We start from the raw sequence: 21,982 nt of genomic DNA, 5'->3' as shown, positions 1-21,982 counted from the left end.
CCAATCCCAGCACACCTTGCTGAGAAGGGGGGGGGGGGGGGAGAATAAATTCAATGAGCAGTAAACTTGCTCAGTCCAGGGGCCTGCAGACAGGACTCCTCTGGCACTAGCAGCTGCTTTGAGTCTGTGCTCTGGGAGACCCCAAACGTGTTTGAAATACCATCAGGAGTGGAAAGGGGGCCATGTAATCACCTCTACCTGGCCAGGGTTTCCAACTCTTCGTGCAGAAAGGTTACAGAACCATCTAGATCCTGAGAACCGGGCCCTGTCAATGTAGTTCAATCTGTAGGACATGCATCTTTACATAGATAAGGTTCCTTTGCATGACTGGCCAGTATGGAAACACCAGTACTGAACGTCTCAGTAAAATCATCGATAACAGTCTCGTCTTTAGCGGAAACTGTCTTCTTTTATATCTGATAACGAATGAAAAGGGAAATTGTAGAGTTTACCTCTTATGATAACAAGTCGGGCCTACCTGGTATACAAAAGCTTAGTCTAGGAGATTATATTTTAAAACAATCACGATTAATTACAATACCATGTACACGGTGTGCATGCCACCGAATAAGAATAAAGAATTATCTGGAACCACCGTCACAGGAGACAGCCTTGAAGAGGCAGGCTTCAGATGTGTCAACTTTCTGTACATCCTTTCAAAGCCTTTATTTTAGTTGTCACCTAAATGCAAGTGGCTTCCGATCTCGGCCTCAGACTGGAGGATCCACTTCTTGTAAGAAACTTCCAGACGCCACATTTCAGAAAAGCCAATGGTCCTGCTTTGTCATTAAATCCGAAAAGACTCCCGAGGTTGGTGGGCCCATCTACTTCGACGTAAGTTGGAATCAAAACAAAATTAAAAGGGGAAGCACAGGCCCGGCTTTGTCACCACGAACGGTCTAATTACTTCTGGGTTTGGTCACCTAAGCTCGGAGCAAGAAGGAGGAGAAGATGGTGGTTTCTTACTGCACAGAGGGAGATACCAGTCGTCTGCCACATCTTGTGCAGGCAGAGCCTAAGTTTGTGCTTGTATCAAAAAACTGCGGTGGGCATCCTCCTGGGTGCCCGGGAGGAAGGCACAGGAGGAGGTGGGACCTGGTAACAGGCATGCCCTGCGGTTACCACACATGCATCTGCTGAAGGTAGCCAGGGCTTAGGCACCTCTGACTAGGGTTAGGCACCAGACTCCTGGAAACACACACAGTGCATGCAGGAAAATAATGTTTAAACAATGCCACCAAAATGGCTACTAATAGTTGTGAGCATCTACCGAGGCTTTCACTTCTGAAGGTGAATTATTTATAGTCTTTTGGTGGCTTTACTGCTCTTCCAGGTTGGGGTCAAAACTCTGGCGGGGCAGGCGAGTTCTGGGTCCGGGGACACCCTGCTGTGCATTTCCCTCCCTGCCTCTCTGAGCCCTTCAGCTCCCAGAATAGTTAAGAGAATTAATTACGGGGCTGGGGATTTAGCTCAGTGGTAGAGCGCTTACCTAGGAAGCGCAAGGCCCTGGGTTCGGTCCCCAAATTAATTACAAGGTCTACAATGCCAGCTTCAGGTCCTTCAGCCCCCACAGCCAGCTGCTGTGGGTCAAGCGAGAGGGAGATGGCAAGCCAAAAACAAGTATTTTTTTTCCCCATCAAGCACAAACCACTCCTCACTGTCATAGGAGGGGAAGAAGAGCAGAGACACAACTCAGAGGAGGAAAAACAAAAAGAAAGGAAAAAAAAAAGAAAGAAAAGAAATTCCATTAGAGCTGACTTCCTGGAGCTCCAGTCTCCGATATGAGTAATCACAGAAAATGTAACATCAGCTTTTCTTGCTTTCTTTACATGGAGTTCCTCCTTTATTTCCTTTCAAAGGGGGTCAAATTCTCCTCTGTAATTCAAAGGGCTGCTTCTTGGTTACTAAAAGAGTGGCCTCTCTCTCTCTCTCTCTCTCTCTCTCTCTCTCTCTAACAGCTCTGCTTCCTCCTGTCCCCCAGGAAATTTAATATTTTGGGTCAAAAATAAAACTTGGAAAACAGAAAAAGAAAAGAATAGACCTCAAGCCCCTCACCTGCTTTGCCTTGAGGGCTTCCGGTAAAATCTCTCCCACTAGCAAGGGCAGATCTAAGTGAGCTGGAACTGCCTGCGGGAGCCTCTGGAGGCAGCATCCCGGAGCTAGGACGAGCTGCATAAGCACTGCGGTTGCCTGAGCACCCAGCGCCAGCCAGTGGGTACCACAGGAAGTCAGGGGGGTTCACAGCATCCAGGCCTCTCCAGGGGCCTGCACCGGCCACAGCACAAACTCCTTGTTACTCTCTAATTCCCTGGTACCCTCTCTGTGACCTGACCTAGCAAAGGGGGGATGGGGAGGGAAAACCGTGGGTGTTGTGATGCTGTGTGGTCTACACATCCCTCTGGACTGCAGGCATGAATGAGCTTTTTACAGGAGGCAAAAGGCCACTTGAAATTGAAGGGGGGGGGGGGATGGCGTTTCCTACTCCTTTAGGTCACGAAGCAGCCTGAGCAGGAAATCTGGCCGGGGACCCATAGGAGGATGCTCTGGAATGGAGCCTCCATGGTAGTTCCTGTTGGCAGGAACAGTCATCCAGAGAAGGTGGGCACGGAACTCTGGGCATCAGCCACTTCACGGTCGCCTGGCAAGAACACATTCGGAAAGCAAGAGCCCAGCTACCATGCTGGCTGGGCTGTGGAGGTCATGAGGACGCAGGTCTTTGCTAGAGACCGGGCTGTGTCAGTTCTCTGACCACTGAAAGAAAGGGGAAGCAGCTGAAAAGAATCATGTCTGGTGTGGTACATGCAGCTAGCTGCTCTTTCAGGAGCTGACCTGCACTGGGACTTTACAAATGTGTCCGCAGCCAGAGAAGGTGGTGCAGGCCTGCAATCCAAACACTCTAAGGCTGAGGCAGGAGGATCAGGAGCAAGAGCCCTGATCTGCATTTTGGGCTGGTCAGGGCTACCACAGTGATACCTGATCTCCCCAAAACAAATAAAATAAAATGAAAGAAACGCTATCTGTTATGAGCCAGAAGTTCTAGCTCAGTGCTAGAACTCCTGCCTGGTACGCAGAAGGCCCTGGTTCGAGCCCCAGCACTACAAAGAAAATCAGTGTAAAAACATTTCCTTATTGAAGCATAAACTATTTCTGGTTCACCAATGAATTTAAGAGGGGGCATCTGATTTCCTTCAATGCTTAAAATAACTTTATTTCCTGGGTCTATCACTGATATTGCATATACGATGTAGAGGGGTTTTTGTTGTTGTTGTTTTAATTAATCAGTACGCACACAATCACCAAAACAATCGTAGGGATAACGGCGTCTGGTGAATGTGGCTAAGATGTCTCCAGCAGTCCCACAACTGGAGTCTTCTTGGATGGTCGTGCTCTGTCATAACAGAGGAAACTCGAACCTTCCCATGAAGACGCATGTCCTCTGGAAATGTCATGGAGAAAGCAAACCACACAGAGCTGCAGGGAAGTGGGCCAATGGCCGCATCGCCCGTCTCACTGTGGTCAAAAGTTCTGAGTCCCTTATATCTACCATCGCCACCTACAGTGGTCAGAGCTGCCCGGTCAAGCTGTGAAGTGACAGTCTGTTGATTTTAGTAGACCATCCATTTTCTTGTTTTGTTTCCACATGAGAGCATACAGTACCTTTTCCAGGTCTGAGCAGCCATGTTTTTTCCCAAGCCTGCTTGCTTCCCCAGGTACTTACTAGAGCTACGACCTCCCCAGGGCAGGGGCAGTAGCAAAGAAGGATGTCGGAGTCCCTGAAGGAGATACAGCCTGTGCAGAGAATTTCCTTCTTCATACTCTCCCACTGCCCCAATGTGGCTGGGCCTCCAGAAAAACACATTACCATTTACCACAACGTGCAGTCTCTCTGTTTTGACGGCAAAGTCACCCTCCCCTGCTAAGACCTTGTGTCACATTACACTCGAAATACAAGATGACCCTCTTCTTCAGCTGTCACTGAGTTCTGTGCCTCCTGACAACGAAAGGATTATAAATTTTATTATTACATCTGGAATTTCATGATATGCTTAACAACTGAGTTGAGAGATGCAGACCAGAATAATGCCCTCCTACTGAGAGCCAACGGCCTCTAGTTAGGAAGCTGCTAATGGCTCCTGAAAAGTATACAGAGTTAACACCCCCATTCTCTAATATAGAGGGCAGAGGGAACCACCAGGCAGCTCTGAGAGCCAATCAAACACAATGGCCATATATTAAACAAAAGTACATTATCAGATGTAAATCAAGATTACGTTTCTTGGAGCAATGATGAGATAACTCATATAGAGATTTTTATCTGTGGGCTAGCCCACTGTATCTGGAGACTGAGATAAATGGCCTACTTATAGGGAGCCACTGTTCAACAACACTTGACTCCCCACATGGCGGGGCTGGCTGTTGGGTAAATTAGAAACACCCGCTCATTAAAGGGCCCCCAGCTCACTCTTCCTAATTTCATTGGCACCATGGTAGAAGCATCAGGTTGGGTATAGTTCAGGCCATCTTGGGCCAACATCGCCATCAGACTAACCAGCCTGTTCCTTCTATAATAGAAAGAAACAGAGACCGGCCAAAGCAGAAAGACGCGTTGGGAGTTGGGGCCACAGTAAATCCAAATGGAGAGCACACGCTCTCCGAAGAGGACCAGAAGCAGCAGAGTGGTCTCCCCAGCACCCAGAACCACTGGGCGTCATCCACAGGATATGCTGTGATCTGATGTGATGGCAGTGGTGTGTACAAGAGTTCATCTCTCTGCTCACGGTCCCGGCAGACATACCTGCTCAACTCTGGTGCCTAAGCCCCTTTTCTTGTATAAGTTAGTTGACAACAGTGGGATGTACCACGGAACCATATCCACATACGGTTGGTTCTTCACCCTTACCGCCCTATAATTCTTACAACCAAATCAACTGAACTTCCCACGGCAGAGCTGCTGGGATCTCCAGGTAGACCCACTCTAAGTCACTAATGAGCACTAACGGCCCATTCATTCTTGGTTACAAAAGTCAAAAAATAAATAAAAATAAATAAATAAAAGCAGGAGCAAACTTATCTTCCCAAAACCCGAGCCCCATGCCCACCTGACAACCCCGCTAGGCTGAGAGAACCCAGAGTATATCCCAGAGATGCCCAGCCGTGCCAAGTGAACCATCTGGAGACCACCAGGAGAAGCCACGCTTCTCCCCCCACTGCACCCTTCACCTTCCTTCTCCAGCCTGCTCCCTTAAAAATGGCCCTGCCAACCACCTCAGCCAGGTTCTCAGCCGAACACTAATAAGAGCTTGTTTGTTGAACTGAAAAAATCATTACCACAGAACACGTCAAGTAATGAAAGATGTTTTCCTCCGAGAAATGTTAAATACTTCACTTCTTTCACAAGGAATGAGTACACGTGTTTCCAGATAATACTTCCCTCCCTCCCCACCCACGCGCTCCGCCAAAGTCTGAGGCTCCGGGGTCCACCGAGCGAGCTCACGGCCTGGCTCCCAGGAGCCGGAGCACAGCCCTTATTTTATTTATTTTCCTTTGCCCAGCTGCCTCCCCACTGGTTCTCTGACTTGTTCACCTAAGCATTCCAGTAGGGGCCTCTGTCTCTCGTAACAAGAGCCCTGGCTTGCCTTTACTATTTTACATAGAAACGCCAGGGAAAATAATGCCACCACGGCTTCAACTACTAGGCCGTTTTAGCATTCCCTAACTAATATATATGAAAGAGCCCTTTCACTACAGGCCCAGAGCAAACACAAAGGCAGGAAAAGGAATGTCAGAGAACCCCTGGGAGCCTGGGGAATGCTAGGAACCCCACCTTCTCCTGACAGACACACGTGAATCTCTGCTTCCTTCAAACACTCTTCCTTGGTAGTTGAGTGTCATGGACTTAAGGGTTTCACAATGGCTACACTTACAGCAGAGCCGATCTGGTTCATTTGTGCTCCTTACTCTCTCTCATGTTGAGACTTCAGGCAGAGCCTGCTTTGAATCCGTGGCAGCTGAGATACAAAAATCCAAAATGACTTCCAGGCAACCAGGGAGGTACCGGTTCCTTAGGTAAAACACTATGTCTGCTATTTTCTGGGAGTGTGGACTTTCGGGGAGTGGGGAGGCAGCGAGTCCAGATTTTTAAGCCATACATACATTCTGACTTGGAAGCGTGTGTGTGTGTGTGTGTGTGTGTGTGTGTGTGTGTGTGTGTAGCCTACAATAGTAAGTTGTGTGTTGTGTGTAGCTTATAATACTAAGTTTGTGTGTGTGTGTGTGTAGCCTATAATACTAAGTTTGTGTGTGTGTGTATGTGTGTGTAGCATGTAGTAAGTTTGTGTGTGTGTGTGTGTAGCCTATAATACTAAGTTTGTGTGTGTGTAGCCTGTAATACTGTGTGTGTGTGTGTAGCCTGTAATACTAAGAGTGTGTGTGTGTGTGTGTGTGTGTGTGTGTAGCCTGTAATACTAAGAGTGTGTGTGTGTGTGTGTGTGTGTGTGTGTGTGTGTGAGTGTGTAGCCTGTAATAAATACTAAGTGCTCCTCCAGAGGCTGAGACAGAAAGATTTGGAGTTTCAAAGGCCAACCCAAGCTACATGGTGAAAGACCAGCCTAGGCTAATTCTAATTTCATGGATACCAGGATAGGAATGGGATCCAAAAAAAATAACACAAAATAATAGTGGTGCCCCTGTCCTGCCAAATCTCTTGGAGATACAGGAATCCTTGTATAGTAAGCCAAGATGGGAGACTGGGAAATCCCTACCAAACCTCACATGGGACGAGGCGCTCTCCAAAGAAGGAGCTGTGTGCTCTACCTCCCTGCTTCCTTCTCTCCTTTGCTAAGTCACTTTAACTGCCACCAGGGGTTACCAGGGGAAGCAGGGACATGAAACCCAAACAAGAGACAAAAAAAAAAAAAAAAAAAAAAAAAGAAATCAAACCAACCCCCCCTCAAAAAAAAACAAAAAACAAACAAAACTGCCTAAATTTCTCAAAACCTGGACTCCCCCACCCTCACCTCCAGTTTTGCGTCCTTCTTTAAGTAAGGTAAAATCTCTAATTTCACTAGCATTAAAGGTTGGGGCGCTTCATATGTTAATTCATAAATGCCCCATCTATATATCAAGGGGAACATTCACCATGAGGCCTTCCCCATGAAACTTCAGGTTTTGGAATCGCTTTGCTTGACATTAGGCGATGTGCTGCTTTATCAGTGTTTAATAGACAAGGGGAGACGACAACTCTTAATCCCTCAGCCAGCCAGGCAGTGGAACCTTTAATCCCTGCACTCAGGAGGCAGAGGCTAGTAAACCTCTGGGTTCTGAGTTCGAGTCCAGCCTGGTCTACAGAGAGTTCCAGGACAGCCAGTGCTACACGGAAACCCTGTGTGGGCTGGAGAGAAGAGTATGTATACTGCAGAAGACCTGTGGTTCCCAGCAATCTATAACCCCAGTTCCAGGGAATCAGACACCCTCTTCTGGCCTCTACAGTCACTTGCACTCACACACGCACCCACCACAGACTAAAAGTAAATGAGCTCCCCACCGGTCTACCTCCAAGCAGCTGTATATATTGGGGAAAGAAGCGCTTCTCACCTCCTCAGGCCACCAAAGAAACCTGCTCACACCCTTGCAGGGCACCCAATGGTCTTTCCGACACAGCCAAGCCTGTGCTAGTTTGTCATGAGCAAGGACTGCACCGGAAGACCCTGAAGGTAAAAGACAACCGGTGTGTGGTCAGGAAACTACAGGTACTTGGGAGTTTCCCAGAATAACCTGAGAGCCCAGGTACCCACCGAGGAAATGGTGACTGAAGAGCAGAAATGTCCCTTGCAGCCAAAGTCTAGAGGTCATGTTCTGACTAGGAACCTGAACAGGTGAGTCCTCTCTGGGGCCCCAGCGATTGCTTATCTGAGTGTTCCTCTCTTACCAAAAGGCCGCCGGGTCTGTATCTTCCAAAGTGGGGCTTCCACGTGTATATCATAGGAGAGGGTGTACATCCTATCCTTGGGACTCTTGGCCACAGACCCCCAGTGTTTGTGCGAGGAGCATGGCACTCCAGATGGAGGCACTACTGCTCTGATCTGATGTGCCCTGAACACACGGGCTCCCATGTATTTTTTTTTCACGGGCTCCCATGTATTTTTTTAAAAAAAAGTTGCTTTCTTTCTCCTCATGAATCCTAATAGTCAAGCCTTTCTGCGTTCTGCTAATTTTAGAAGTCCTGCTATTCTTTGGGAGGAGAGTGGTGTGAAAATCAAGCAGAGTACCCAAAAATAAAAAGAGTAGATCTGTCTCGGGGACTGCGGCGGGCTTAACTGGAAAGCAGCTCAGGATCTGCCACTTTCTATCTTGTCTTTAATGCATTTCCCCCAATTCCTCTGGAATATTTTAGCCTCGGAGGAACAAGAATGAACTTCCCAGTCTATGAATATATCTTTGAGGAAATACGGACACTCAAAATGATCTCTAGATCATGACTAGAGGACTTCTTCCCCCAAATGGGAGTCTCTAAAGGGCTCCTTCCAAAATGTTATACGGCATGTTCCAGGCACACAAGTGAAGTGACAGGGACCTTGCACTGGGGACACTTCCTGGTGTGTCTTTCAATCCTCCCACCTTTGCCTTCTATAAAAATCAATCCCACCTTAAAGAAGTGGGTTCTTTCAGACTTACCAGGAAGGTAGAAAGGCAACCATACCCTGACTGGCTGGGTCCCACTGATGATGACATGCACACGTGTCACATGATGGTGACCAGCAGCACGGGGAAAACAGAAGCACAGTCTCTCAACTGTGGCTACCTGCGGACCCCAGCCTGCACCTCCTTACCAAGCGGGGACACCAGAGGTTTGTAACAGAAAGTTAGACTCTGTGTCAAGCCCTTCGTGCAAACAATAAATATTACTTCTGCTCATAACGGGACTTTTCTCCAGCATCGTCTTTGAATGTTGAACCTTTTTCAATTAATTAAAAGCCATGCACTGCAGAGTGCATATTTTATCAGCCCTCAGCTGCTTAAGTGTCTAGAAAAGACCAGGCCGTTTTTCTTTCTTTCTTTCTTTCTCTCTTTTTTTTTTTCCAGGCAAACCAGAGCAAGTACTTGCAAGGGTCATATCTTTTTAATTATCTTTTCTCTCTTTGATTAATTATTCCGTCTGACAATAGCGTGTTTCTAATGCTATTCACCTGCCTTTGATGATTGACAACTTTTCTGTCTGATTCAGAGCAAACAGCTGCTGCCACAATCTCCTAGCAACCCGGGTGTGATGGATGAGCCCCCAAGATGGATGGTTGCAATAAATCATGTCTCCAGCCATAAAACTGAGAATAGGGGATAAGAAGAAAAGCGAACAAAAAACAAAACAAGATTTCTTCCCATGAGTGCACTCCGTTCCTTACCAATTATACCTGAACTGGACATTATACCTATCGAGAGTGAAGTTTTCCTAATCAGAAAAAAAAAAAAAAAAAAAACACAGGGAAGGCGGCGTTTTGTATCAGAGGTGTTTACAATTCTTTCTGCAAATTGGCACTTGTACTCTTAATTACCTCCAACACCGCCCGGTGCAAGGGCAGATGATCAAAGTTTTGCCTTCTTCCGGGAAGTCTCAGCAAGCAGCAGCAACAGCGGCTCGAACAGCCCGATGCAGTACCAGCCACCAACAAAAGATGGATCTCATTCTACCTGGTTTGAGGCAGCCATTGGGCAAGCCCAAGAGTGGACCCTAAGTCATAGCCATGGGCAGAGCAAAGCGTCTGAGTGCTAATAAAGTTATTTCAAAACACACACACACACACACACACACACACACAGAGTACACACAGAGTACACATACACATGTACAGAGAGAGGAGAGAGAGAGAGGAGAGAGAGAGAGAGAGAGAGAGAGAGAGAGAGAGAGAGGTGCCTGTTAGCTAGTACATAGCCAGAGTCTCATTTCTTTCAGATGCCAATACTTCTTACATGTGCAGGAAGTCCCACCCCACCCCGGCAGCCTCCAGGCACGTACCATCTACCCCTTCACAAGATCTAACTTTAGAGTTGAAAAAAAAAAAAAAAAAATTCCATCCAATGTCCTGCCCCATCGTTCTTAAAAATGAATGGCCGCACTGTAAGTCACACAAGAAACCTTCTCTTCCATCAGCAAACCCAAATAAAGTTACACACTGAATACGAATACAGCTCCTAACAACCGAATCTGCACTATATCGAGGCTTCCGTGGTGCAGGAGACCTGGAGCAGGGAGGCCGACAGCTTCTTTTCTCCCTTTCCCGTCAGGGAGCCAGGCACCCAGGGCTCCAAAGCAGAGCAGTACATACACAGGCCATCAGGTTGCTACAGCCTCCCTCCAGACAGCTGGGGGCTCCAGTGGCAAGCCAACCTGCGTCCCTAAGTACTTCCAGTAGGTGGGGGTGTCCCAGTGCACAGAGCTCGAGGGTGCAAAAACAGCAGAAATGATTAACTGGCAGGGCCTGCAAACAGCTGTCCACATCAGTCCTGGTGGGGGTCGGGGGGGGGGGGCCCAGCTGCGGAGAACAGAGTGCAGACACAAAGAAAAGGAAGCTGCTGGGAGCAGAGGCGGGCAGCCTCGAAGGATCGTTTTTTATCTAAAATAGTCTTGAGGCACACAAGTATTTTTCTACTTCACTCTCACACTACTAACCAAGCCAACCAGTATTTTTTTAAGTTATATTATGCTATTTTTTAAGTTATATTGTGCTAAAGCTTTTTCAATACAGATTTTTTTTTAAAAAGCATGACAGAGTTTTTTTTTTTTTTTTTTTTTTTTTTTTTTTTAAATCAGACAAGGGTTCTGGCTTCAGCAACTACGGCTCTGTTTATATTTTAATGTTTGGTACGTGACTGCCTCTATGAGGGAAGAAAGGCAGAGAGAGGGGAGAGAGGGAGACGGCCAGAAAGAGAGAGAGAGAGAGACAGACAGACAGACAGACATACAGAGAGAGAGACACACACACACACACACACACACACACACACACACAGTGAGAGAGAGAGAGAGAAGCAGTTAGTTGGTTACTCGACTGTTAATGCCAATTACAAACACTTCTCTTTTTTCCCCCCATGTCCTTGAAATTTTTTCAAAATTAAAACTCCCCCCCTCCCTGCCTTTATGTTTGGAGGGTCCTCTATTATAAGTACAAGTGGGGGGGCTGTCTATTCAGCAGCAATGAGAGCCCAAGGCCAATCGATGGAACACACACACACACACACACACACACACACACACACACGCCCATAGCCAGCCCCGGCTGATCCAACTCTCAAGTTACAGGTTTACTCGGCAAGTCTAAATAATATTCAAAATGATAAATGGCACCCCTAGCCCGGCATCTACCATCAATCTTTTTTTAAGGAACATCCATCTTCAATAACGTACGTTTGAATCATGTGAAGCCAGGAGCCCTGAGTCTCATTTATCCCACCCCTCACACGAGGGGCCTTGCTTGAATGATACCTGTCAACTGCCTTCCTCACTCTGGACTAAAGGGAGGAAGAGAGAGACGTGAGGAAAAGAGAGAAAAGGGGACACAGGAAGGACAGGGACGGATGTCATGCATCAGGAGCTAAGCAGTGTGGCTTGGCAGATCATATAAAGGAATACAGCATCTTTGGCGCCTCGGCCAATCTCGCACCCCCGTGCCACGCCACACACCCAGAAGAAGACAGTCATCTACAGGGCAGGCTGTGGCCTCCCCTCTCCCTGCCTCTCCTCTCTCCTCCCTCTGCCTCTCTCACCAAATCAGCAGAGCTTGGTGAGCAAGCTGTACTGTACTGTACTGGAGGAGGAGGGGACAACCGGGCTTCCCTCCCCTGGCTGTTGTCTGGCCGGGGCCCATATGATAAATGACATATGTCATTCTGTCAGGGGGAAAGGGTGGGTCAGTGATGTATGAGTCCGCTGAAAAGGAAATCGACTGTTTGGCATGGCGAGGCTCTTCTCCACCAGGATTTAGTTTCAGAACTCTGAAATGAATTCTCCGACGTTTCAAGTGCATACTTAGGGCAGGCTGCCGGGAGGCCTGGGGAAATCGCACTTTATTCTCCCTGTCCTTCTGATGGCTGGCGGGAGCTCTCACCCGCGCACACGTGTGTGTGTGTGCGCGCGCACACACACACACACACACACACACACACACACACACACACACTCATGCACACCCTAAACCAATCACATGTCAGGGTCCTCAGCGGGCACACACTGGGGGTTATTAAAAATACGACTAGGGAAAAAAAATTAAAAAAAAAAAAGAATGAACTGGAGGGCAGGAAGGTTAGTCCTTTTATTTATTTATTTTTTAATGGCAAAGGGCTGACACAAAAGCAAGATAAAAATTAGCATGTTTGAAGTAATCGGCCTGCAGCTTGACATCTGCATAGTAAATTTTAAAGGGAAAAAAATGTGTCAGACAGCCGTGCGCCGATGCGCCCTCCCCCCTTTCATTAGCTCACTGCCAGGGTGGTACCGCTCAACCTCATTACGGCGGGAGGATTTATGGAGCTGAACCCAATGGCAAAGAAAAGGCATCTGTCAATAATTGTAGGAAGCGGCACTCACAGCTTTGAAATCTCATTAAGTATGCAGTTATCAGGCATAAAGATCAAAAACATTACTCAACTCCGACAGAATCTTATGGGGGAACATTAATTAGCAACAGGCCTACAGTACAAAAAGAGAGAGAGAGAGAGAAAGAGAGAGAGAGGGAGAGAGAGAGAGACAGAGACAGAGAGAGAGAGGGAGGGGAAAAAAAGACTTCCTCTCACACCTGCCCAAACCCACAAAACTAAAGCAACACTCCCCCTCCCACACAAAAAAAATAATTCCCAGCATCTGAGACTGATCAAGAACGTGAAACACGCGCGTGCACATGCACACACACACACACACACACACACACACACACACACACACACGCAAAAAGGGGGACAGGGAGGGGAAGGGTGGGTGGGTGGCAGGCAGGCGGGCGGGTAGCAAGGGAGAAGAGGGGGAGGCCGTTGGGCTGGTTGAGAAAGGCCTGGCTGGCGGTGAGGACAGAAAAGGAAGGAGCTGTCAAACTTGAGGAGGATGTCAGCGCCCGCCCTGATTACAGGGGCCTATGCAGTTCACAGACCTTTTATCATTCCACCCATCAAAACCAGCCTAAGAGTCAGTCTGAGGACAAGGCTACAGGTCTGCAGCCCAAGGCTGGGCCCAGACTCAGTTCTGTCCCCTCAGGCCTATGCTGACCACCCCGCGCTCTTCCTGGGATTAGGTCTGCAGCCAGGCACCAAACCCAATAACAAGATCCTTGTAGGAGCCCTAGACGCAAGCTAGGGCATCCTTCACACACTATCTGGGCTTCGAAGGAGACACTGAAATCCCTTCTCTCGCGTGCACCTTTGCTTGTTTTTCTGTGTGATCACGCAAGGCACACGAAGGACAGCCATGGTGGCACAGGCCTGTCATCCTAGCATTCAAGGAGCTTCACGAAGCAGGAGATTGTAAATTCCAGGGCAGCCTGGGCTACATAGCAAGATGCTGTCTCAAAGACTCACAAACAAACAAATAAATAGTGGAAATCTCACAGAAACTGTTGTCATGTTCACCCTGGGTCCTAAGGCTTTAAAAGGCTCTCTGTAACAATGACTGGATAGGGGGTGTCTGCAGTTGGACGTCCAAAAGATCAACAAGCTGCTTTAATCCAGAGTACCCAAGAGGGAAAACAGTTAAACGGCATGTTTCCTTGGCCTGCCACGCTGCCCACACTTTCGAGCTGCACTGGGAGAGAATGATTTACACGTGTTAGGGATTCCTCATGAGCATTTTGCCTCTAGAATCTCAGGCTAACGTCTATGTCCTGTGTGGAAGAGATAGATTCATTCTGGGCACACGAGAGCTCGGAGTGTGGATGGTGAGGTGGTTCCAGTACAACAGGCAACATCAGCCTTGGAATATCATGAACACACACACACACACACACACACACACACAAGCACAGTCACCTGCACACTCATATACACATGCATGCATGGGTACACACATATATACACACACACTTTTGCACGCACACTCTCGTGTACACACACACACAAGCACAGTCACCTGCACACTCATATACACATGCATGCATGGGTACACACATATATACACACACTTTTGCACGCACACTCTCGTGTACACACACACACACACACACACACACACACACTGAGTCCTGGAAACATACAGAATGAGAATAATGAAGTATAATGTTTTGTTTTATCTCTCTCATATTATTATAGAAAAGTAGTCTTTCCCACTTACCCAATGAGCACATGCATTCTACACACACACACACACACACACACACACACACACACACACACAGAGTGTATTTCCCCTAACTTAAGGATCAGAGATATCCCAGCTTCCCAGCCCCTCTTATGCCATCCTCTGGTGTCATGGCCACTTCTAAAGCCTTTACCTCTCTCCTCTACACCAGACAAAACCTTCTCTTAATTAGCCACATCCTTCTGGCATTGAGATTCCTAGGCAACAGGCTCGGAGATCCCTCCAAGCCAAAGATCCATCCTTCGGAATCTGAATGACCTCAGCACCGACCAACCATCACCTATGACCCAAAACAGTCAGCAACCCTTGCGTATAAACCAGATTCTAGAAGAAGACATTTTAGCATTCGTAAGTTACAATAAGGTGTTTATATTTTTTGTATGCTTACAACATTACCTTTATTATGTGTAACATCAAAGTGATTATAGCAATTACATCTAACAGAATTAATTACATCATTCCTCGATACATAATGCATTAGAGGTAAGCCAAAGAAAGAAAACATCTTGATTGTAGTAACTATTGTTGGTTAGGCTTTTCTCCAGCAGCAACGCCAATCCAGTGGCTGTTTGCAGGCCCTGGAAGCTGAGAGGTTTCTGAGATCAGGCTATATTCTTAAAATGAAGTGACGCTTTTGCTTAATAATATGTTGGCGCTAAGGGACATATAAAATCGATTTAATTTTTTTTTAAGTGTAAATCTTTAAAAGGTGCTGGTTCATCCACCCAACCAATGTTACTACATAAAGAAAAAAGGCACGTGGGTGAAAGACTTACAAGTCTTTACGTATGCAAAATAAATGCACTCAAGGCTTCATTAATATTAATTTAAATTCAAAACCCATTTACATTAAATTGTTCATTAAAAATTGCCTATTTTATGCAACATGCATTTCTCAAAGAACTCAGAGGAAACTGAATACATAGGGCTAAATTTAATGATGGGGACAGAATATCAAAAGTAAATGAATTTGAGTCATTGCACGTAGATTACCAAATAGCCCTGTGCTCTCCATTAAGGAAGCGGGGGAGGTTCCAGTTTGGGAAATAAGCAAGCATTTGAAGTATTTTGTTTTCTGCTACCTTAGACTTGTAAAGAAGATATCCTGGTTTATCACAGACGAGGAAAAAGTGTGTGTGTGTGTGTGTGTGTGTGTGTGTGTGTGTGTGTGTGTAGGGATGTGTAGGGGTATGTGTGCAGAATGAGAGGAAGAAGGAGAGAGGGAGAGAGGAGAGAGGGAGAGGAAGAGAGAGAGAGAGAGAGAGAGAGAGAGAGAGAGAGAGAGAGAGAGAAATTGGTAGGACAGAGGCCAGCCAATCCAGCCTGCTTTGAGCCTCGGGTTTCCAACTGGACTCAAATGCACTGTTAAGCTCATGTTTTTAAGACTGTACCTTGGTGATCATTTCCCACTAGTCATCCTCACAGAAAACTGATAGTTTCCCTCTCCTCTATCTGCTGCCCTCTGTGAGCCTTAATTGTCAAAGGCAGGAGACCAAGAAGTATGACAAGGAGCTGGTGAGTTCCTTGCTTGGCCCCCTTCCCTCCCCAAGACAATCTGAACTTCCCCTGTTTCCCCAACAGCTGTTCTGGATGAAGGAAGCAGTTATAATTAATAACATGTGTCCTGACAGTATGGATTACTAATTTATCATTAAGCCCAAATAAATTTAAATTATGATCCAAGAACCACATCTTCACAATCTGAGAGAAGAGAGCAGAGAGATGGTCAGAAAGAAGTCCTAGCTATACAACTTTTAGTGAACTCCCTTCTTAACCCTCAGCACATCTATCTCGTGAGCTATTCTGGTCGGGACTGTGGAAGAATTTACAGATTTGAAGGTAATTAAACCCAAGAATCTAAATGCTGATCAAACCGAGTGTATCGTGCTAGAAATGTCTTTTTTTAAATGGGGCTTATAAAATATTCAATATTTGGTCAAGGGCACTATGTAATTCTTCCAATAACGATTCCTAAATCTAGATGCTGTCAGTCTCTCAGGCAAAGTGGCCTTAAGCCGGCCACGTGCTACTTGTCTTTGGGAAGATTATTTCCAAGAATGTATCTATCACCTTACTGTAGCCACAAACAGCGACCTGGATTTTTCCGTCCACATTGGATGTGAATTTTACACATGCTGGAAAAAAAATTAAGGAAAGCTCTACTCTTTATCCATTTCTTACAATGCAGGTTTTTTTAAAAAAAAAATCCAGAAAGGGAGGAAAAATATATTCATAGTCATTGTTTAGTAGGATTTAAAAATTAATTGAATGACTAACTGCAAATACTGGAAACTAGAATTAATCTGTCTGGATTTAAAAAAAAAAAAGGCTTATAGACATTTAAATGCAAGTATCAGGACACTTTATCAACCTAACATAAAATTGTCATCTTATCTTATTATATGACTATTTTATGCATGTGTCAAAGAATTTAAAAATGACTGCCTGTCTACTGAGTCTAATTACTGGTGCACATTTTCTGCCTGGATGTTCGAGCCTACACCATTGTTACCAAATAAAATATATCGTATTCACCTTTCATTTTTACCTCCAGACACAGAAACCACCATTTAGACTCTAAGTAAAACATGAACAGGGAGCATCTCACAGGGTCCTGGTTTGGCCTGTCTTCCCTGTTCGCACGCAAGCAGTGGGTGGAGGTAAAGGGTCTTAAGTGTGCAGCTTCTCTCCCAGGACCCAGCAGCTTCAGAGGGCTCGACACTAGCACAGAAGGGTGGATGCAGATCACATCTTTTTTTTTTTTTTTTAACTGCATACTTTGTTCGGTGGCAGGTAGGGATGAAAACTGGGCCTGCAGGAAACCCTTGCATCTGGAGTGCCTGACTGGCTTAAGGGAGGCTGTGACATCAGGACCACGGGACACTTGCCAGATCCTGGCCTTGCTTCATGTCTGTATACTGCAGCCTGGCCAGGCCTCACTCTGTGGCCCACGTGTACAAGAGAAAGCACCCTAGAGGGGATCCCCACATCACCCTTAGCATGATCCTTCTCCTTGATGAAGCGTCAGGCCAGACTAAAAGACAGGTTTGCATCCTACGAGCTCGCCTGGGTTTTCACATCTCCCAGGTCCCTGAACACAGTCACCTCACACACCGATCTCTAGTGAAAGAGAGGAGACGCAGAGTTTTGAGGCAATCTGGGGAATAACTGTTGCTATATCAGTTGTTGACAACGGTACTCACATTCAGGAGTGTGTCCAAGGCAAACCCAAGAACAAAATGGCAACAACCTTTGCTCAGAATCAAGGGTTGCCCTGGAGTGGACTGATGCCCTCCTCTCTGACAGTTGTCAAGATCAGGGGATAGGGTACACTTCCCCAGGTACAGGCCTACAGAAAGGTCTCTTGCCTTCCAACTTTTCTGTTTTTTCCTTCATCATTGACGACTTCTTCTTCTTCCTCCTCCTCCTCCTCTTCCTCCTCCTCTTCCTCCTCCTCCTCCTCCTCTTCCTCCTCCTCCTCCTCCTCCTCCTCCTCCTCCTCCTCTTCTTCTTCTTCTTCTTCTTCTTCTTCTTCTTCTTCTTCTTCTTCTTCTTCTTCTTCTTGGTTTTAAAGGAAATGGGGAAAAAAAAATAAAACCATAGGCCAGCCAAAACCAGTTCTATGTCTCCTCGCTCTAGAGAAGACTGACTGTCCAAAGGAGAAATACGTGGCAGGTCTGAGAGGGAATAAATTCCCCAGGCAGATGTGGACATGTCTTCCTGAGTGCTCGGAGGCTTCCAAGAGAGAAGGTAGAAGACACTATTGGGAGCTGCCCTAGTAGGAAGCAACTTGATGATGGTGTCACAAGCCAGCATACCACCAGGTGAGCCACCTCTCTGGTGAACCGCTTCTCGGGCGTGCGCATGTCCACTAGCAGTGGGGAAAAACCTGCTATCCCAGGGAAAACCCACAGAGTTCTGTGACAACAGCTGGTCCTAGCCCCTTCTACAAAAGTCAGCATGCCCGAAGATGGACCCTCACAATGCCAGCACCTAAGAAAACCATAGAAGAGCGCACCTTTGCAAGAAAAAAGAATCTAAAAGTCACTCGTGAGTTCTTGCTCACTGAAGATTTTTTCTTTTTTAAAGCCGAACAGTGATCTGTGTTGCATCCTCCAGAAATTGTACATACGTGGATAAAACAGAACGTGCTGTTAAGGATTACTCTAATTCGGCCCTGCTATTTTCTGAAAACATTTGCTTAAAAACAAACACTACGATGGGGGTGGGGGTAGGGTGTGCGGTGTTTTAAGCAAGGCATAATGGCTATTTTGCCTACAGGACACAGGTCATTCCTAACCCAGCTTCAGTGGGTAACAACAATCTCCCCAGTACCAAATGTCTGGCCTTTTCATAGTACATGCTCCCAGGAAGGAAACTCCTGCCCAGATTTCTGTCCAGAAGGTGAAGAAACTCCTCTTTCTTGCCCATTCTCCCTCTCTGCAAAAAAGACTCCAGATCATGCAGAAAGTCTATTTTCAAAAATCTAAATTGCAGAAACCATCTTTTCAGGGATTCTTGGAGCCTGCCTCGGCCGTTCGTTCGGGAGAGCTAAGGCTACACTTGGCCTAGATAGAAAGCCTGCGTGCACCTGTGTGCTACTGTCTGCACGCTCTCCCCAGCTCTGGGCCCTTTGTGGTTGTTATTCTACCCCAGACCATTAAAAGGGCCCTAATTCCTATGACATGATTATCCAGGTACCAAAGCCCATTTGTCACCTGCAGCAGAAAATTGAGTTAATGCACAACTAAAGGCAGCCAGGACTGTGTAATATCAACTTGATTACATCAAACTAGCTGCAAACCTAATTCTGCTGCATGACACTGCGTCAAGCTTGTCATCTCCAATCATTAAAGCTGTCAGGAATCCATCAGGTTTACAGCTAATTAGGTGAACACTAATGAAGCTGGCAAAACAACTTTTCTTTTTTTATGGCTGAGCGGACCTTTCAGTTTTGGGGAGGGGGGGGTGTTCTCCAGTATTCTCAAGGTTGCTGTGGACAGGGTTTCCAGTCACCCACCAGCAGACATCTTTCTTTCTTTCTTTCTTTCTTTCTCCCCCCCCCACCATCTCTCTATCAGTACAAAGCAATCAATTTGTGATCACTCCCAGGATGTCACAAAAGCAGCCTCAAGAACTAGAAAGGGAGAGAAAGCTGAGAAGTTCCTAGCCCATCCGTGCAAGCAAACAAAACACAACAAAACACAACAAAACAAAGAAAAAAAACAGCACCTCACACAACTCAACTTACTGGCCTTGGTACACTCCTAAGCAGTCTAAACTGTGGAACGGTTTTGTGTGGAGCCCTTCAGCCATCCTGCACCCCCCTCCTCCACGAGTCCATTAGGCAGAGGCATTCTGATAAAGTAAATCCAAAACCAGGGTATGAGAAAGAAAGAAAGCACTCATTCTGCCAACTTCTGATTGACCATTACGCCATTGATGAATGTGCCTGTCAGGAGAGAGACAATTAAATCAAATATGAAACAAAGTCGTTTTGACGGGTCATTTTGATAGAGCAAAGCCATCCTTCCATCTCCCATTAGTCGGGCAGTCAAGTTTTTATATAATGAATTTTCCTTAACTGACCTGAGATTTCCTGGCTGGCTTAAAAGTGCAAAAAGGTTAGTGAACAGGTTGCTTTAAAAAAAAAAAAATCAGACCAACAGCACATTTGAGAAAACTGTCCTGTGGGCTGGGTGGAGCAGTGGGGAAGAGCTACAGAGTTCAAGACCAAATGCAAGGATGTGGTCACATATGTTTCATTGGATGGAGGCACAGATACCTTAAAAAACGTGTACCCGAAAAAGAAAGAAAGTAAGGAGAAAAAAAAAAATCCCAGACTGGAAGAAGCCCAAGACATTCCTACTAACCAACTTTGTAAAGGATGCCTCCAAAGTCTTAGAGTTTATTTCGGGTAGATCAGCTCACTGCAAAAGCTTGGAATTTAAAGGAGGAGATGGGATGAGCAGGCAGCATCAGGGAAGAGGTGAGCTCTCTGTAGGGATCTTCGAACTTTCTAAATTTGGGTAACACTGAGTGCAGAAGGAAAACATGCCTTCCTTCTATGCACCAAACCAAGTTAAATCCCCCACCCCACCCCAAGGTTTCTTCACAACACCGTCAGACCAATACCCTTGTGGGAGAAGTACCTTATGGTCCCTTCTCTGTGACTCTGGTAAAGAGGCCAGAGAGCAGCTGAGGTGGGAGCCCCGCTAGTCTGAAGGTAATTGCCACCACCAGCAGCCTGCAGAGCACCACCACTAGCCTGTATACCACCAGCACGTGGAACATTACCTCGGTGACCCTTCCTTCTTCCCTCAGCCCTCCCCTCTTTTTTCAAAAGGGAAGTGAAAAGAAAGAAGATTAAAGAAAAGGATTCCTAAGTAACCCTCCCCTTCGGGCAGCATCTGAGCCTCTGCACGTCTTGAGTGTTATTCATATCAAAATACATCACGTCCATATGTGGTCCTCTCTCGGCAAGCCGCCCCAAATCCCTGAAGTTGCACTGACAGGGCCCTCCTGACGTCACGGAGCTTGGCCTCACTATTGCAAGTGATTTATTGATGTTTATTGGGAATGAATAGATCAAAGGCACAGGCATGACGGGCGATCAATCAGTCATCAAATCAAGGGTGGCAACCCGCCAGAAACCCTTCTTCCAGCCAACGTGCCCCCAACCGACATTATTGCAAAATAATGTTCTGTGTGTGGGTTTTGTTTTGTTTTCAATGATTCTCTTTTCCAGAAAAAAAAAAAAATCAGCTCAGTCCTAACAGGAGTTGACGTTCCTGGCAGAAAAAGAGAGGGAGGGGGGAGTACTCAGATATGTCCCAGAACTAAGTGCTAGAAAAGGGTAGGGAGCAGCAGCGGAAAGAGAGGGAGGGGGGTAAGAAGACATTCACGAATGAAGGAAATGTCAGCATCCAACACTGACCTGACAGTCATCTGACAATACACAGACCCAGTGCACTCTGGTTTCCACCGCTGTACCCGGTTTGGGCCCAATAAATGAAGAATCAATCGAATTAGCAGTAAGGTGGCCAGAGGGATCCGGTAGCTCACGCTCGCTCGCTCTGGTCCCGGTAGGCACCGGGTACTGCCCGGGACAACGCGAAAGATGTCCCAGAGAACTCAGGTGACCCCGCCCGCCCCCCACCGAAAGGCACGGGTTGGAGAGCGCTTCTCCGCTGCAGCCGGATCGGCAGAGGCGGGGACCCAAGCCAGCTCAGTCGTCCCCGGGAGGGTGTGCGAGCCGGTCGAGCGGAGAACATAGCGGGGCAACCGGGGGGCGCGCTCACCCGGGCAGGAGAGCCGCGAGCCAGCCGGGCTCCCGGAGTTACTCTGCGCCCGCAGAGACAGACAGAAAAAGAGAGAGAGGCGAGGAGTGCGGCGAGCAGCGCGGGGGCCGGCGGCCCAGAGGCGCGGCGGGAGCAGAGGAAGAGGAGGAGGACCGGAGGAGGAAGGGGAAGCCGCTCGTACCTGCTGCGCGCCGGGGCGCCTGCTGCTTCCTCCTCGGCATGATGCTTCTCCCGCGACTGCCACCGCCGCCGCCGCCGCCGCCGCCGCCGCTGCCGGGCTGAGCCGAGGGAGGGAGGGGCGGCGGGGGGGGGCGAGGCGGGCCTGCTCGCAGCCTCCCCCCCGGAGAGCGGC

At 47.2% G+C, this 21,982-nt stretch overlaps 1 protein-coding gene across 1 annotated transcript in view; it reads right to left on the bottom strand.

The window, feature by feature from the left end:
* Tshz3 (teashirt zinc finger homeobox 3) overlaps nucleotides 1–21,845 on the bottom strand; it is a 71,837-nt gene extending 49,992 nt beyond the window's left edge. The window contains 1 exon segment of the mRNA NM_001107506.1: nucleotides 21,812–21,845. The gene's annotated coding sequence lies outside the window, so the exon portion shown is untranslated.
* Nucleotides 21,846–21,982: the final 137 nt, after the last annotated feature.

The sequence above is a fragment of the Rattus norvegicus genome, chromosome 1 (assembly GCF_021556685.1).
Source record: "Rattus norvegicus strain SHRSP/BbbUtx chromosome 1, alternate assembly SHRSP_T2T, whole genome shotgun sequence".
Classification (NCBI taxonomy): domain Eukaryota; kingdom Metazoa; phylum Chordata; class Mammalia; order Rodentia; family Muridae; genus Rattus; species Rattus norvegicus.
The sequence above is the reverse complement of the archived record's forward strand: the minus strand, read 5'-3'. Positions and strand labels throughout refer to the sequence as shown.